Here is a 14,752-nt window from a genome sequence, read left to right as displayed (position 1 = left end):
TAATTTTTTTAATTTTGATTTTAATCATATTTTGTTTACTTTTTTATTTTATTTTTATTTTGTTTTATTCATTTTTGAAAAAATATGTATATAAAAAAAATGTAAAAAAAAATGAAACAAAGAAAACAACAAAAAGAAAAAAAAGAAAAGGAAAAAGGGAAAGAAAGAAGTAACGTAAGTTCTCTCTATCATCAAACCTAGGCCTGCTGTGCTATCATGGTTTTGTATTAGGAATGACATGTAACATGGTCATGATGGTTGAAGGAGCAGGAAGCAACATCTGCTCTTAGCCTTATCCCAAATTTCGAGATTGGAAGGTGCAGATAGTTACATAATAAAAAGGGGAAGATTCATGAGAGGAGGGATTCTATTTTTTTTACTATAGGGGGAAGGCACTAGAACTCAGAAAGCAAGAGAAATCAGTGACGACAAAGGGAACATCATTGAGAAGAAACTGCCAGGGGTATTAGAAAGGATCCACTGAAGGTACACTTTAGAACACTTAGGTATGAAAATAATTGATGTTGGCATGAACTGATGTTGTGTTTTATGAATTAAATGTGTTACTTAATGTTGTTTCCATTCTCCCTACAACAAAAACAAAAGAAAGATCAGAAAACTCATTCATAAAAAACCATAAGAAACATATTCACACGGTTATTATACCTACTTCCATCTTCTCCCACATTCTTCCAACTACACTACCATAATCCATGTTCTTTTCATTTTCACTCCACTCCATTATTCCAACATAACACCGTTCATTCTTTCCACCAAACCCAATCACGAACCATTCCACCACCTCACTCTCAATCTCTCTCGCCATCATCATCTTTCCCTCATCACCTTCCACCTGCCAGAAATTGCCAAACTAGAACCCATACACACTTCACAAATAGTTAGAACACGTATTCACTTGCTTACTCGCTCACCATCATCTTCGTCTCACACCTGCCTAAAAAACCAGAATCACACTCATTCTTCATCATCAATAGAAACCCTCCGTTGTTCTATTACAACCTCATCCATGCAATCTTCATTCACGTTGAATCGAAACCCCATTCCAAAACCAAACACCCAAGTCTCATGTTAACCAATCAACCACATCCAAGCATAACAGATAGATGAACAAAGGAGAGTCGGAGCTTTGAACTAAAGAGTGCGGTCACATGACGTTTGCGGACCTAGTCGCGGTGTGGCTGGCGTGGTGGTGGCGAATCACAGAGGCTATGACACCTATCTCCCGCGTGGGAGAAGAAACGAGAAAGGAGACGATTCGCGGAGTTTGGTTCTCGCCAGCGATGCTTCCGGTGGTGGCTGGCGTCGACGACAGCGTGTCTCGCCAGCCGTGGGACTTGCGACAATGACATCTGCTCCTGGAAGAGGCAATGGAGAAAGGATCTCGCGCTTCGGAAAAAAAAGAAGAGGCGATTTGGGAAGCTTGGCAGCACCGACGGCGGCGGCGTTCATGGCGATGGTCACAGACGCGCGTCCCAGGGGCCGGAGGCGTGTTGTTGGTTTTGAGATGGAGAAGGAGCTGTCGTGAAGGAGAGCCCTCTAGCTTTAATTAGGGTTTTGTTTATGAGAGAATAAAAGAAAGTGGCCTGCCACTTCTTTATTCTTCGCACACCTATGCCCATACTGCATGCACCCCTCTTTTATTTCAATTAGGTTTGTCTCCTTTGTACACCCTTTTTTTCTTATACCTGCATCTCCTTTTATTTGAGCTAGACTGTTTAAGTATTTTTTTCTGCGCACCCCTATATTTGCTAGCACCACACCTTTTTTTTTTGTTTTGGACTCGTTTGCTATTACTGTGTGCAGCTCACGTTCTACTTCACACACCTCCAATTTTGTTGACCCCACCACTCATTTGTATTTATCTCTTATTTTGGGCTCTTTTTATTTTACTTCATGCACCTCCCGCAAATTACTTTACGCACTTCCCACTAATTACAAATGCACCTTCATATCTTGTTTTCCACTTTTACCCTTTTTTAAATAAATTTCTCCTTTTTAATTTCTTTTCTAAAAAACAAAATATTTGAAAATTATAAAAATTAAAATATAAAAAAAATCAAAAAAGGTTCTTTTACATTTTTATTGTGTCTGTCCAGTAGCCCGCACCGTGTGACACTCATTTTTAAAAATACCAAAAATAGTTTTTTTTTTCTCTTTTAGTGTCTGTCCGACCGCTCGTGTCATATGACACATATCTTCAAGTAATTCAAAAAATACCAAAAAATGCAAGATTTTCAAAATATAAAAATATCAATATTTTCAAACAAAATTGTCGTTTTTAAGAACTACATGATTCTTGATTCTCCACTGTGAGATACGTAGGAGCAAGGCCAGTCCTTGTCAGGTTCACCTCTAAAAAAATCAAATCTTTTTCTCAATTGTTTTTCAAATATCTTTTAAAGAACTACGTAACCCTGATTTCTCATTTGTAATGAGAATACGTAGGACCAAGGTCAATCCTTGTCGAGCTCAAAAATTAAAAAAAAATATTTTTGTTTCTTTTTAGTATTATTTGTCTCATTATTTTTGGGGAAAATTAATATTTTTAAAACCACATTAACTTTGCATTTTTAATTAAAAGTACCGCCTTTGGGCGGGCATTGTAGGGTGCTAACACCTTCCCTACGCGTAACCGACTCCCGGATCCAAAAATCTGGTTTTTCGTAGGCTTATTTTATTTTTATGGTTTTCCATAGTTTTTCAGAATAACTATGGTGGCGACTCCAAATCTTTTTTAAACTCGTTTTCTTTTTCGGTTCGCCCTCCCGTCGCGATTTCGGTTGCGACAGTGAAAAATATATTTTAAATCTAAATCTTATAAAAGAAATATATTGTGACTCAATTTATTTGTGTTAACAAATTTAATATGAATTTAATATATTTGATTTTCCTCCATCTAAGTTATTATCCTCCATTTAGGTCAAATATAAACTAATTTAGTGACCATTAAAAAAGTTTACAATTACAACGTTCTCTCATTATAAACATGTATTTATTATATTATGATTGATTTTTTTTTTTAATTTCTCATTAAGATATTTTTATTTTAAATTTTATTATTGGACTAATGATATTAAATGAACTGGTAATTTTTTATTTAAAAATTAAAAATTAATTTCTAATTAGATTAAATTCATAAAAAGTAAATTTTATGTTAATATATTCATATGGCATTTATGAATGTCATCTAATAACCTCGTATTTTGGTTCGCTTTTTTTCCCTCCATCCAATACTCTTTTCCTAATTAATAAAATTTACCTCTTAATTGAAAATCAATTTCTAAGTACTATTTTCTTAGGAAAAAGAAAATCAATTTCCAAACCTTCTCATTTGCAAGACCCTCATTTCTCCCTCATTTCAACCCTTCTCTTTCATTTTGAATACATTGTCATTTACAAAACCCTTGTGCCTCATTTCAAGAACCTTCAATTGTTGAGCCTTCAAGCGTCGTCCTACAAATGTCGTCGAGGCTTCAAGAGTTGTTGAGCATTCACACTAGTCACGCGATGGGAACTGGTCACACGAACTTGTTGGAAACCCTAATCCACCCTCACCAAAAACCAAATTGTTGACCCTCACCGTCATCCTCGTCATAAATCCTCACTTCGGGACCCTTATCGTGAATATATCAGGATAATCCCTTTACCCCTTTCTATTTTTAAGGGTCTTCCATTGTTGTTTTTGTAAATTAGAGGCTAAGGGAGAGAAAGTGTGATTATGGTAGGCATAGATTTTTAAGGAGAGGAAGTGTGATTAGGGTAGGCAATCACTAGAGCTCGACATCATCGTCATCGTCCACAACTTCGACTTTTGATAGGGACACCATTTGAGCCATACGCTTGAAGAAGGTACGCGGTTCTCGCTGTGAGATCCAGGAAATTCATAAAAATTAATAATTAATAAAGTATAAGAAATGAGGGGTTGAGACTACCATAAGAGAGTTCTTTGATAAATCCTAAACAAGAAACAATGTTAACCTAAGTGGTTTAGAGCACTTGATTATGTTGAGGGGACTTGGGTTCAAGTCCTGAGTATGTCATTAGTAGATTTATTTAATTCTGTTTTATTTTGCAATTATATCGTGAACGTGAAAACATGATTTAGGTTCATACGAATGTGTGAATTAATAGGAATCATATGATAGTTTGTTGGTGTGCATGTGTTTGATGGGTAGGAAGGATATGGGTTTGAATCTCGGCTAGAATGAATATTACCCTTATGTTTTACTATTTTGCCAGTGGTTAAATGATCTAGAAACTGTAGAAATTCTCTGGAAATCAAAAAGGTAGCAGTTTAGGTGTAGTAATGACTATTAAACTTTAAATTTAAATTAATTTCGTTTTTATAATTTTTTTTATTTATTTTGGGCTGAATTGGTGAGAGGGGGAGGAGTGAGTGAGAAAGCAAAGAGTCATATTGTGTGGCTAGGGAGTTCTGAGAAATTGCAATCCAGAGAGGGAATTAGAGTGGAGGCAAGGAGGGGAGCTTTGGGAAACAAAAAAAAGAATTCATTTGGAATTGTTGAAGCTAAAACATCAAGTAAGGGGAGCTGACTTGCTTGTCTTGAAAATTGTTGTGTGATTATTCATCTCTGTGATTATTTATCTGCGTGACGATGCTTCCATGTTAACGTCACATATGCGTACTGTGGTTGTTGGATAGAAACCGCATGCCATGATGGGTTGGACTCATCTTTTGTCTTTGTCTCTCAAGCATGAATTAATTTACCAGAAATATATGGTTTTCGTTAATTTTGGGTATTCGATTGCGCATGCTATTCTATTTGGCAGCAACTGATATGCTCATGAATCTATACAATTTCATAGACTCAAATGCCGACTCATTTTTGGATAAGGATTATGTTAAAGGAAAAAAAAAATCAATCATGAATTTCATGTGAAGGACGGGAAAACACTTTTATATGCTATATGAATTTAGAGTTTGGTGAAATTGTATATTTGATTAAGGGTTGCAGTATTATTATTATATATATATATATATATATTCTGTATAGCAAAGTTAAAAAGTCATGAATTCGTATAGGGTTTTGATTGTAATGATTTCTCATGGATTTTAAATTGTTATAATCTATTAGTTTCTGGGAATGGTGAAAAGTTGGGGTTGTTGGGTTTGGGAGTGAAAAGAAAATTTAGTTATATTTTTTTAGTATCAGGTGTGGATAATGAAAATTATATATATATATATATTAATTAATTATTGGATGTAAATCTTAGGTGGGATAATAGGTAGTGAATATGCTATCATGCGGCAGGTAAACTTTCTATGTATATGAAAGTGCAAGGCAATGGGTACAATTATATAAATATTATTTTAGTATATTAGTAGTCAGGGTTGCCTAGTTATCAATAATTAATAGGATGTATATATAATTCATAGGCTTTTAGTATACTGAGTGTTGTTAATTCACGTCAATTAAGTAGACTTAATTTTGAAACAATATATAAAGTATATAAAAGTTAAAGTTTATCTTTAATTTATATGTATGGCTTGTTTTGGATTTGTAATAAAAGTGCAGATTTTTATTTCGTGATGCTTGATAGTTTAATTACGTGTAGAGGGCAAAGAAAAATTCGGGTTCAGTAGTTTTATAGATCAAGACAGTGCATAAGAAATATGTCCTTATAGTCTTTTTTATTACTATTTATTTGGAGTGAGGTATAAGATTTTAATAATTATAAAAGTAACCAAGGTATATAGTGTATATGCAGTGGTGGAAATTTAAAGTATTTAAATACTATTATGCGGACTGCATCGGGTCAGATGCAGTGAGTATTAAAATGTGTAATCCCTAAAAGTCAAAGATTATGCCTTATTGGACGATGATTGCGACTTTATTTAAACTATCGAGTATGATTAACTCTTGAATAAATTCAAGTGTTAGCATAGTCTCAATTGTGAATGTATACCTCTATGTATGAATAATTGATTTATGAGATATGTGCTATGATTTTTGGAAGTGCCTGGCGCCTGACGGCGAGAGGTTTTTGCCAAGCGGTCTGCAACGCAACTTTGTATGGCGGTGCCTAGGCAACGCCAGGCAATAGCGTGCGGAATATATATTATTTTGTAGCGTTTTACATCGATGGTCTTGAGGGTTTGGTCAGGGACATGCTGGATTAGTTACGAGCGGGGAGGTTCGTAACGGAGATTTGAGATGCGTAATTGATGCGGGCGGGGAGGTCCGTATCTGTTGTACTCTTGTGTGGGGATACGAGCGGGGAGGTTCGTATGTTCCGTGCTCACACTTGAGGCTGCTATGAGCGGGGAGGTTCATAGTAGGTGTTCACGCATGTTGGACTACGAGCGGGCAGGTTCGTAGAGTTGGACTACGGGCGGGGAGGTCCGTAGAGTTGGACCACGAGCGGGTAGGTTCGTGGGAGCATGATAATCCCTAAGGACCAAGGTTGTGAATGGATCTTTCTCATATAGGTTATGAGATTGGGGTATAATGTTATAGAAAGGTCAATAATCTAAAATTGATTAAGTTGGACTGGGTGAGGGTCAATTCTTATTATTTTATTGTTTGTATTATTTTTCTTTTCAGCTCACCCTTGCTTGTTTGTGTGTTTGTGTTTGGCGATGATCACGTGACTTGTTACGTGGGAGCAGACGTGAATTCAGGTGATCATGCTGATGCTTAGCAACAGAGCGAGGCTACCGATGGGGGATTTTCTTTATGTTATGCTTCCCTACCTTTTGTAATAGACATTATGATGTTTTATCCATTATGAACTTGTAATAAAGATGAGATAGTACGAATGGATTATAGCGAGACTAGTTTGAAATTTCCCGCGCTTGGGAATTTATTGTAATGTCTGATTTTCTTAAAGTATATTTTGTGAAAAATCAGTTTTATTTAGTAATATCCATCTGGGGTGTTACATTTGGTATCAGAGCATATGATTTCAAAATGATTTTTGGGCCTTGGGGAAGTGAGCTTATTGCGATTGTGAGATTAGTGTAAATTGACTGAATTGTAAGAGTTGTTGAGATATGTGTTATTGCATGATGTGTATTGCTAATGCATTTTCAAAGATAACTTATAATGGTGTATGATACCTATGTACCAGAAACTAGGAAATGGCTGGTGGAAGAGGTAGAAGAATTGGTGCCAATAACTCAGCTGATGAAATTGCCCATGCTATTCACCGATTGGTTGACGCTATGCAGCCGCAACAGGTGGTGCTACCACAGCCTGCACCACGACCTGTCAGCATGGACGATTTCATGAGGCACAAACCAGCCAAATTCAATGGCAAGGCCACTCCTGATGACGCAGATGCGTGGATCAGGGAGTGCGAGAAGATATTCCGTGTACTAGGCTGCTCAGATGAACAGAAGCTGGCCTATGCCACCTTTCTCTTGGTGAGTGATGCAGAATACTGGTGGGTTGGCATGCAGCAACAGATGGGAACTAGGGAGGAGGAAGTGAGCTGGGAGAATTTCAAAAAGAGATTCCTGGAAAAGTATTTTCCAGATAGTGCTAAACATGAGAGGGAGGCTGAGTTCTTGACCTTACAGCAGGGCAATATGACTGTACAGGCTTACGTTAACCGATTTGAATATCTGGCGCGGTTTTACACACAAAATATCACAGAGGAATGGCGTTGTCGAAAATTTGAGAGGGGTCTACGACATGAACTACTTAGGGTTCTGGTGCCACTCAGGATCCGAGAGTTTCCCCTCTTAGTGGAACAAGCGAAAAGTGTGGAACAATTAGAGATGGGGCCTAGTCGAGTAGCCAGACCGCAGAGAAATGTTGTAGAGGCTAGACAACAGAAGAAGCCTTATAATCGACCTCAGATGTCGTCACAAGGGTTGAAGTGTTTCCAGTGTGGGGGAGCACATTTAAAAAGAGACTGCCCCAGACTTGCTCGTAATGCAGGGAGTAGTGGAGGATGGCGGAAATGTTTTGTGTGCGACCAACCTGGCCACTTTGCAGACAGGTGTCCTAATAAGAAGACGGTCGCAGAGTCACGACCACAATTACCTTCTACAGAGAGGCCAAGAGCAGCAGGGAGAGTGTTTGCGCTGACTAACGCCGAGGCAAATCGATCAGGTAATCTTATACAAGATACGTGTGTAATGATGGGTCAGAATGTATGGGTGCTTTTTGATTCGGGAGCTTCACATTCTTTTATTTCCAATGCATGTGTGGGGAGGTTGGGATTAGAGGTTCATGACTTGGGGTGCGAGCTAGTAGTCTCGACACCGACGTCTGGGCAAGTTATAACAAGTACTAGTTGTGATGGATGCTCGATCGAAGTGGCGGGCCGTAGGTTCAAGGTGAACCTAATCTGCTTGCCGTTGGAGGATTTAGATGTGATATTGGGGATGGACTGGCTGTCCAATCACCATGTGGTAATGGATTGTGGACGGCGCAGATTGATATTCCCAGAAACTGAAGGGGTAAAATTGATTTCATCTCAAGAAGCTATGAAAGAATTGAGAGAGGGAGCTACCTGTTTCATGATGATAGCTCAGTCAGAGAAAAAGAGTAGTGAAGAGCATATCCGTAACATATCTGTGGTGGCTGATTTTGCGGATGTGTTTCCTGACGAAGTTCCTGGATTACCCCCAAGCAGGGATGTGGATTTCACTATCGACCTCATCCCTGGGGCAGGTCCGGTGTCTGTCGCTCCTTATAGAATGGCACCAGCTGAATTAACAGAACTCAAAAAGCAGATAGAAGATCTGTTAGGGAAGAAATTCATCAGGCCAAGTGCATCACCATGGGGAGCCCCAGTACTACTGGTTAAGAAGAAAGACGGGAGTTCCAGACTATGCGTCGACTATCGTCAGTTAAACAAACTCACAATTAAGAACAAGTACCCGTTACCGCGGATAGATGATCTATTGGATCAGCTGCGAGGGGCTGGGGTGTTCTCAAAGATTGACTTGAGATCTGGGTATCATCAGATTTTGGTCAAGCCTGAGGACGTACAAAAGACGGCATTTCGGTCTCGTTATGGACATTATGAATATGTCGTGATGCCGTTTGGGGTGACAAATGCTCCAGCGGTATTCATGGATTATATGAATCGGATATTCCGACAGTGTCTGGATAAGTTTGTTGTCGTGTTTATCGATGACATCCTCATTTACTCCAGAGATCGGGATGAACACACTGAGCATCTGAGGGTGGTGTTGGAAATACTCAGGGAACATCAATTATATGGGAAATTATCAAAATGTGAGTTCTGGCTGAGCGAGGTCCAATTTCTTGGACATGTAATCTCGGCTCATGGTATCGCAGTCGACCCTGCAAAAATAGAAGCCGTGTTGAAATGGGAACGGCCGCAGACGGTGACAGAGGTAAGGAGTTTTCTGGGATTGGCCGGGTACTACCGGCGATTTATAGAAGGGTTCTCCAAAATGGTAAGTCCTTTAACGCAACTCACGCGAAAGGACAAACCTTTCTCATGGACGGACCAGTGCGAGGCATGTTTTGAAGATATGAAGAAGAGATTGACCACGGCTCCAGTATTGGCTATTCCCGATACAACTCAAGCATTTGAAGTGTACTGCGATGCATCATACCAGGGGTTGGGATGTGTGTTAATGCAAGAAAAAAGGGCGGTAGCGTATGCTTCTCGACAGTTGAAGATCCACGAGAAGAATTATCCCACCCATGATCTGGAACTGGCTGCGGTAGTTTTTGCTCTTAAGACTTGGAGACATTACTTATATGGCTCCCAATTCCGAGTCTTTAGCGATCATAAGAGCTTAAGGTATTTATTTGATCAGAAAGAACTTAATATGAGGCAAAGGAGATGGATGGAGTACCTTAAAGATTACGATTTTGAACTCCTCTACCATCCAGGCAAGGCTAATGTGGTAGCCGACGCCTTGAGCAGGAAACGGGTGCATATGTCTTCACTGATGATGAAAGAATTGGAACTAATAGAGAAATTGCGCGATATGAATTTGGGTTTACAACTGGATTCTGATCATATCCGGTGCAGTATGTTAACAATTACAAACACCTTCCTTGAGGAGATCCGAGAGGGGCAGGTGCATGATGCTGAATTACAACGGATTGTTGGATGGTTGGGTACAGAGAAAGGAAAGGAATTCAAGATGGGGGCTGATGGCATCTTAAGATTTCGAGATCGGGTTTGTGTGCCAGGGAATTGGAGGATGAGAAAGAGAGTTATGGATGAGGGACATAAGAGCCGCCTCAGTATCCATCCGGGTATGACGAAAATGTACAAGGATCTTAAGGAGTCATTCTGGTGGCCTGGGATGAAAACCGATGTGGCAGATTTTGTGGCAGCCTGTTTAGTGTGTCAGAAGGCTAAAATTGAGCACCAAAGGCCAGGAGGTACTCTAGAACCACTGGAGATACCCCAGTGGAAGTGGGATGGTATCTCTATGGATTTTGTGACTCACCTGCCTCGATCTGTAAAAGGTCATGATGCCATTTGGGTAATAGTTGATAGACTCACCAAATGTGCGCACTTTTTACCAATCAATCTGAGGATGTCAATGGATAAACTCGCAGAGTTATACATCCGGGAGATTGTAAGATTACATGGGGTTCCAGCAAGTATAGTGTCAGATCGTGACCCGAGATTCACCTCGCGGTTCTGGCAATGTTTACAGGCAGCGCTGGGAACTCAATTGAGAATGAGTTCTGCATATCATCCCCAAACGGATGGTCAATCAGAAAGAACGATTCAGTCGCTAGAAGATCTGCTTCGGGCATGTGTATTGGATCATTTGGGTAGTTGGAATGAAGTACTTCCCTTGGTGGAATTTACTTATAATAACAGTTACCACTCAAGCATTGGAATGGCACCCTACGAGGCATTATATGGGAGGAGATGTAGAACCCCACTATGTTGGTATAAGGATGGAGAGTCAGTGACCGTTGGGCCGGAGTTATTGCAACAGACGACAGAAAAGGTCAAATTGATTCAGGACAGGATGCGTGCGACTCAGAGTAGACAGAAGTCGTATGCAGATAAAAGGAGGAGGCCGCTAGAATTCCAAGCGGGGGATCATGTGTTCCTACGAGTCACCCCGACTACAGGCATTGGGAGAGCAATCAAATCCAGAAAGTTAACGCCGAAGTTCATAGGGCCATATCAGATTAACAGGAGGATTGGACTGGTAGCCTATGAAATTGCGTTGCCACCACATCTAGCCAACTTACATAATGTGTTTCACGTGTCTCAGTTGCGTAAATACATTGCGGATCCCAGCCATGTGTTAGAGACCGATGATGTCCAGTTCAGGGATGATCTGACCCTGGACGTGAGACCGGTAAGCATAGTGGACTCTCAAGTCAAGAAGCTGAGAGGGAAGGAAATCCGGACAGTAAAGGTTCTTTGGGATGAGGCAACACAAGAAGCAACGTGGGAAATGGAGGACCTCATGAAGGAATCATATCCACAATTATTTCCTGGTAAGTGAAATTTTCGAGGACGAAAATTCTTTTGAGTTGGGAGTAATGTGAGATCCAGGAAATTCATAAAAATTAATAATTAATAAAGTATAAGAAATGAGGGGTTGAGACTACCATAAGAGAGTTCTTTGATAAATCCTAAACAAGAAACAATGTTAACCTAAGTGGTTTAGAGCACTTGATTATGTTGAGGGGACTTGGGTTCAAGTCCTGAGTATGTCATTAGTAGATTTATTTAATTCTGTTTTATTTTGCAATTATATCGTGAACGTGAAAACATGATTTAGGTTCATACGAATGTGTGAATTAATAGGAATCATATGATAGTTTGTTGGTGTGCATGTGTTTGATGGGTAGGAAGGATATGGGTTTGAATCTCGGCTAGAATGAATATTACCCTTATGTTTTACTATTTTGCCAGGTGGTTAAATGATCTAGAAACTGTAGAAATTCTCTGGAAATCAAAAAGGTAGCAGTTTAGGTGTAGTAATGACTATTAAACTTTAAATTTAAATTAATTTCGTTTTTATAATTTTTTTTATTTATTTTGGGCTGAATTGGTGAGAGGGGGAGGAGTGAGTGAGAAAGCAAAGAGTCATATTGTGTGGCTAGGGAGTTCTGAGAAATTGCAATCCAGAGAGGGAATTAGAGTGGAGGCAAGGAGGGGAGCTTTGGGAAACAAAAAAAAGAATTCATTTGGAATTGTTGAAGCTAAAACATCAAGTAAGGGGAGCTGACTTGCTTGTCTTGAAAATTGTTGTGTGATTATTCATCTCTGTGATTATTTATCTGCGTGACGATGCTTCCATGTTAACGTCACATATGCGTACTGTGGTTGTTGGATAGAAACTGCATGCCATGATGGGTTGGACTCATCTTTTGTCTTTGTCTCTCAAGCATGAATTAATTTACCAGAAATATATGGTTTTCGTTAATTTTGGGTATTCGATTGCGCATGCTATTCTATTTGGCAGCAACTGATATGCTCATGAATCTATACAATTTCATAGACTCAAATGCCGACTCATTTTTGGATAAGGATTATGTTAAAGGAAAAAAAAAATCAATCATGAATTTCATGTGAAGGACGGGAAAACACTTTTATATGCTATATGAATTTAGAGTTTGGTGAAATTGTATATTTGATTAAGGGTTGCAGTATTATTATTATATATATATATATATATTCTGTATAGCAAAGTTAAAAAGTCATGAATTCGTATAGGGTTTTGATTGTAATGATTTCTCATGGATTTTAAATTGTTATAATCTATTAGTTTCTGGGAATGGTGAAAAGTTGGGGTTGTTGGGTTTGGGAGTGAAAAGAAAATTTAGTTATATTTTTTTAGTATCAGGTGTGGATAATGAAAATTATATATATATATATATATTAATTAATTATTGGATGTAAATCTTAGGTGGGATAATAGGTAGTGAATATGCTATCATGCGGCAGGTAAACTTTCTATGTATATGAAAGTGCAAGGCAATGGGTACAATTATATAAATATTATTTTAGTATATTAGTAGTCAGGGTTGCCTAGTTATCAATAATTAATAGGATGTATATATAATTCATAGGCTTTTAGTATACTGAGTGTTGTTAATTCACGTCAATTAAGTAGACTTAATTTTGAAACAATATATAAAGTATATAAAAGTTAAAGTTTATCTTTAATTTATATGTATGGCTTGTTTTGGATTTGTAATAAAAGTGCAGATTTTTATTTCGTGATGCTTGATAGTTTAATTACGTGTAGAGGGCAAAGAAAAATTCGGGTTCAGTAGTTTTATAGATCAAGACAGTGCATAAGAAATATGTCCTTATAGTCTTTTTTATTACTATTTATTTGGAGTGAGGTATAAGATTTTAATAATTATAAAAGTAACCAAGGTATATAGTGTATATGCAGTGGTGGAAATTTAAAGTATTTAAATACTATTATGCGGACTGCATCGGGTCAGATGCAGTGAGTATTAAAATGTGTAATCCCTAAAAGTCAAAGATTATGCCTTATTGGACGATGATTGCGACTTTATTTAAACTATCGAGTATGATTAACTCTTGAATAAATTCAAGTGTTAGCATAGTCTCAATTGTGAATGTATACCTCTATGTATGAATAATTGATTTATGAGATATGTGCTATGATTTTTGGAAGTGCCTGGCGCCTGACGGCGAGAGGTTTTTGCCAAGCGGTCTACAACGCAACTTTGTATGGCGGTGCCTAGGCAACGCCAGGCAATAGCGTGCGGAATATATATTATTTTGTAGCGTTTTACATCGATGGTCTTGAGGGTTTGGTCAGGGACATGCTGGATTAGTTACGAGCGGGGAGGTTCGTAACGGAGATTTGAGATGCGTAATTGATGCGGGCGGGGAGGTCCGTATCTGTTGTACTCTTGTGTGGGGATACGAGCGGGGAGGTTCGTATGTTCCGTGCTCACACTTGAGGCTGCTATGAGCGGGGAGGTTCATAGTAGGTGTTCACGCATGTTGGACTACGAGCGGGCAGGTTCGTAGAGTTGGACTACGGGCGGGGAGGTCCGTAGAGTTGGACCACGAGCGGGTAGGTTCGTTGGAGCATGATAATCCCTAAGGACCAAGGTTGTGAATGGATCTTTCTCATATAGGTTATGAGATTGGGGTATAATGTTATAGAAAGGTCAATAATCTAAAATTGATTAAGTTGGACTGGGTGAGGGTCAATTCTTATTATTTTATTGTTTGTATTATTTTTCTTTTCAGCTCACCCTTGCTTGTTTGTGTGTTTGTGTTTGGCGATGATCACGTGACTTGTTACGTGGGAGCAGACGTGAATTCAGGTGATCATGCTGATGCTTAGCAACAGAGCGGGGCTACCGATGGGGGATTTTCTTTATGTTATGCTTCCCTACCTTTTGTAATAGACATTATGATGTTTTATCCATTATGAACTTGTAATAAAGATGAGATAGTACGAATGGATTATAGCGAGACTAGTTTGAAATTTCCCGCGCTTGGGAATTTATTGTAATGTCTGATTTTCTTAAAGTATATTTTGTGAAAAATCAGTTTTATTTAGTAATATCCATCTGGGGTGTTACACTCGCTCACTTGCAATGGTGTCATTTTCTTCCGTTTTCTTCTAATTGTTGTGTAAGAGAAAGAACGAGTTTAAAGCTGAATTGAAGTTGAGTTTTGAATTAGAAAATTGTGTGTTGTGTGTTTTTTCATTAAAATTCAACGTTGGAATGATATTGATTTCCTTGTAGTTAAATTTGTTATCAAAACTGATCTTTATATTTATCTGTTCATT

This window comes from Vigna unguiculata, chromosome 8, assembly GCF_037176805.1.
Source record: "Vigna unguiculata cultivar grain cowpea cultivar isolate G323 ecotype 2 chromosome 8, ASM3717680v1, whole genome shotgun sequence".
In the NCBI taxonomy this organism is placed as follows: Eukaryota; Viridiplantae; Streptophyta; class Magnoliopsida; order Fabales; family Fabaceae; genus Vigna; species Vigna unguiculata.
The sequence above is the reverse complement of the archived record's forward strand: the minus strand, read 5'-3'. Positions refer to the sequence as shown.